A 4361-nucleotide genomic window follows, 5' to 3' on the forward strand; every position below is an offset into this window, starting at 1 on the left:
GAGTTGCATGGTCCTGACGTCCGACCAGCGCAACATCAACAACAACAACAACTACAGCAACAAACAGAAGAATATGCACACAAATATCCAATAGAGCCAGGAGAAGTAGGCAAAGAAATAGAAAAACTACAACGAGCAAGTCAAAAGAGGAGTGAGCGAAAGAAGCAGAAGCAGAAGCAGCCCACATCGGTGGCGGAGCAGTCGAGCGCAGCGAACGGAAATAATGTGCTGAATACACCGCCGGAAGCTGGGCTGGCCACAACGTACCAGCAACAGAAAATGCTAAGGCGTGGCAAAGAAGCGGAAGAGCGCGGGGATAGCACGATGGCGGTTGGTGTTAGTACCGTTGTGGCTAATAGTGCAGCTGGCGCTGTGCAACGCGGTGGTATGCGGCGGCGAGCTGGCAGCAAATCTAGCGAACCGGAAACTGTTATTTTAGCAGCGAGCTCCGTGAACGAAAAACAAATTCTCGAGAAGGTATTCAAACGGTAAGTACCGCCTTGTGGGTGGTCCACTGGCACTGCCACTTGTGGAAATACATGCATTTATATATATGTATATAGATATGAGCATTAGGGTGCATCACTTTCTATGCAAATGAAAAACCGGTACGGATTTCCATTGGAATTTTTAAATTTATTATATTTTAAGACTACCACAAAAATATATTTAGGAAAAATATTTATATTTACGTGAAAATATCCAAAAATCTGGTGTTCTTTTTTAATAAATTAGTTTTTAAAAATATTTGTGTCCAAAAATTCACCTTAAGTGATATAGATCTATATAAAAATGTTGAAAAATTGTATAAATAAAATAATAAAATATAAATATTTTTCCGAATTAATTTGGCGGAAATTTTAAAATATAATCTAAAACAGTTTCGCCCGAAAAAAATTCACCCCAAAAATTTTCATCCGCCCGTAGTAAATACATGGAAACGAAAAGTGAAAAGTGAACCGGTTCGGTTTTATAATTCCGGTAGAAATCCCACAATTGTTTTTTTGGTGAGTCACCCGAATGTACATTGATATGTAAGTAGACAAGCGAACAAAACAAGTAGCGAGTGGCGTTACCACACCAAATGCCAAGGGCATCTGTTGGACGGTGCTTTGTTTCAATTTCCGTTTTAATTTTTTTTTCGCTTTTTTCTTTCTTTCACACAAAAGAAAACGAGAGCAACGAATGGTGCAGAAGAAAAGATTAATGTTAATTAAATGGTATCATTAATATAGATAAAAGATACCAAATCCAGACAAATTGCTGTGGAAGAATTTTGTGGTCTTATCTTTGTAATCAATAAGGAATTTGTCCGTATATTTCGTAGCGAGTAGCATGGTGGCAAGAACGTACATAAATGCTTATTATTTTCTTCAAACGATTGCACGAGATTAGCAGTGAACAGAGATGAGTGAATAATGGCCAGAAGGTGGTTAGGATTTTTTTATTTCTTCTGTTCGTCTTTAAGCAATAATTTTCCTACAAATTAAATGATATATTTTTTATTTAAAACAATAAGAAATTTAATTAAAAAAAGAAAAAGAAAAAGTTATATAATAAGTATCTAAAACTTAAATGAGACTAACAAAAATGTTTCTTTTTTGAGCAATAAAGTGTAAATTAAACAAAATTAAAATTAAAAAGAAAAAACTTAAACAAAAGAGAAATCTAAACTAAGTTCCTTCACCTGAAAACATTTTTCTAATAACATAATCCGAAAATAAAAAAGATAATAATTAAAATAAGGAAAAAAAATTAATTAAGCAAAGAAAAAAAACGTATAAGTTTCTAAAAATTAAATAAAAAAAAAGAATATAAAAAAATAAAAAATTATATAATAAATATCAAAAACTTAAATGAGACTAAAAAACTTTTCTTTTTAGAACAATAGATAAAGTGTAAAAACTAAACCAAATAAAAATTAAAAAGAAAAAACCCTAAAAAGAGAAAAATATAAAATAAATTTCTAAACGTGAAAATATTTTTAATAACATAATCTGAAATTTAAAAAAAAGTAATAATAATAATTAAAATAAGAAAGAAATTTTATCAAGAAAAGTATAAAAAGTATAAGTTTCTAAAAATATAATCAATAAATAACAATAAAAATATAAAACAATAAAATCTAAAAATTAAATTAAAAAGGGGAAAAAATAAAAATATGAAAATACTTTTGTACCACTGCTGAAGATGTGATCTTTTCTATCAACGACGCAGAAATAAGTGAAATTATGTAGAGCATCGCGTTGCTGCTGCCGCAGATATGCAGACTTAGGTCTCAAGCAACTTGAGATTCTGGCAGGCAGGATCACAGCCCCTATGAGAGGGATTGTATAAGGTGGCGCCTTATTAGTGATCTCCAAAATTTCACAAATACTTCCCTTACAGCACTAAGTCTAATTATAAAGATCTATCGTAACGTCGATCTAACTTTTCCTAGCTCAGCATTCCACCAAACCGACTACAGAACTTGCAAAAAAATTGGAACAGAGGGATATAAACAATAGCTGGTATTGACATTATTAGAGGTCATTTCTGAAAAGTACTAGTACTTTTATTGGTGAACCTGGCATAAAAATCGGTCGGTACTGGCATGAATACTTGCCAGTATTTATTGAGAAATATGGTGGCCACTGCAGACCTTCCACGTTATCATAATTTGCTTCTTCGATAGAAAGGAAGAGAATAAAAGGGTGTTCGATCCCACCTGTCCGCCCCCTCTAAAGTAGAGGGAAATGATTTTTATCGAATAACGCAAAAATATGGCCTACCAAATCGGCGATGCTCTTTTGATGGTATTACCGATTTTCAGTTTCGAGCGGAAGTGGATGAAATTGACTAGAAGCCAACTTTTTTAATTAGACATAGACATGGTTTTACTAAAGATTCAGATTCTGAGGATAAAAATACGTAACTTTTATTTGAAACTTTTTTCGCGAAAGTGCCTTTTTCAACCTCTTCTTAAAAGGTCTAGGTTTTCTTATTGGCGAACGAAAAAAATGTCACCAAGTAGGGGATGCTCTATCTTTTGGAACTATTACTGATCTCAGGTTTCGACCGGAAATGGGTTAAACAGACCGGAAGTCCATTCTCTTAACCGGAAGTCCGTTCCAGAAAAAAGTTCCGGACCTAAGTCATGTATTTTTGTCCACAGAAGGACAAACGTCCTTTAAAAAAATTACGTCCAGTCTGTTTAACCACTTCCGGTCGAAAGCGGAGGTCAGTAATGCGACCAAAGGTACAGTATCCCCGACTTAGTAATTCATATTTTTTCGTTTTGCAATAAAAACATTTTCACTTATTTATGAAGTCCAGGACGAGTTGGAGTTCGAAGGCGCATGCGAGAAAAAATGTTCAATAAAAAGTAACGTATTGTTATCCTCAGAATCCGAAGCAGTGGTAAAAAAATTTATGTATAATTTCAAAAAATGAACTTCCGATCAGTTTAACCCGGAAGTCGGTAAGGTAGGTATTCATATTTTTGGGTAATTAAATAAAAACCATTACCCACTATTTTAGAGGGGGCGGATGAGTGGTCTACGATACCCTGCATAATATTTTTGGCTACAGTTCCTACTGAGCGTAACACTGAGGTATGATGTCTCTATTGTTACACGGCTTCTGTGGTATAAAACAAGAGCCAATCAATTATGAGTTTTGGTTAAAAAAAAACATAACTAAACAAATCGAAACCCCATTTTAATAATCATTGCATCGCAACCTTACACTCATTGCCCCGACTTCTAAGTACGTAGCCACCCAAAACACTCAGCCAACGCACCTAACTTTTTAATCCGTACTTCAAATATCGCATTGCATTGCAAAAAACTACGCTGCACTAGCAGCTGTGGCAAAAACGATATGCGCCACTTTTGTTCAGGCTAAAAATCAAATCGCTGAGTATGAGTTGCAATCGATGAACGCAAATTCCCACACACTACCACCCCTACCACTATTTTCAGTTTAGGTGTAAGTAAGTATTCCCGCTAGTTGCCGATTTTTTCCCCTTAACTATTACAGTTTGCGGTTACACACAACAATACGCAACCACACACCACACACCACACAAGCTCCCCAAGTGATTTTCTATTTTACACACACACACACACTGGCATTCACTACATAAAGAGCGGGGCGGTAGCAGCGGGGTGTGGGTAAAGTGCTGCGGCTGTGCACTGCGGGAGTGTGAGCACATAATTATTATGTCATTTTTGCACACACACACACACACACACAACCGGTGAGAATATTCCTGCAAATATAAGGTATTTAAGGCAGACGCTGCGCAAAAATATATTTGAAAGCTCTGTGAGTGTGTGAGTGTTTGCTGGCATTTTAATCTGCACTTTTTTGGCCTACAC

General features: G+C 35.4%; 1 protein-coding gene across 1 annotated transcript in view; it reads right to left on the reverse strand.

The window, feature by feature from the left end:
- LOC118747883 overlaps positions 1-4361 on the reverse strand; it is a 19708-nt gene that overhangs the window by 12101 nt on the left and 3246 nt on the right. The window lies entirely within an intron of this gene.

This window comes from Rhagoletis pomonella, unplaced genomic scaffold (assembly GCF_013731165.1).
Source record: "Rhagoletis pomonella isolate Grant_MI unplaced genomic scaffold, Rhpom_1.0 Rhpom_scaffold_00001, whole genome shotgun sequence".
Taxonomy (NCBI): domain Eukaryota; kingdom Metazoa; phylum Arthropoda; class Insecta; order Diptera; family Tephritidae; genus Rhagoletis; species Rhagoletis pomonella.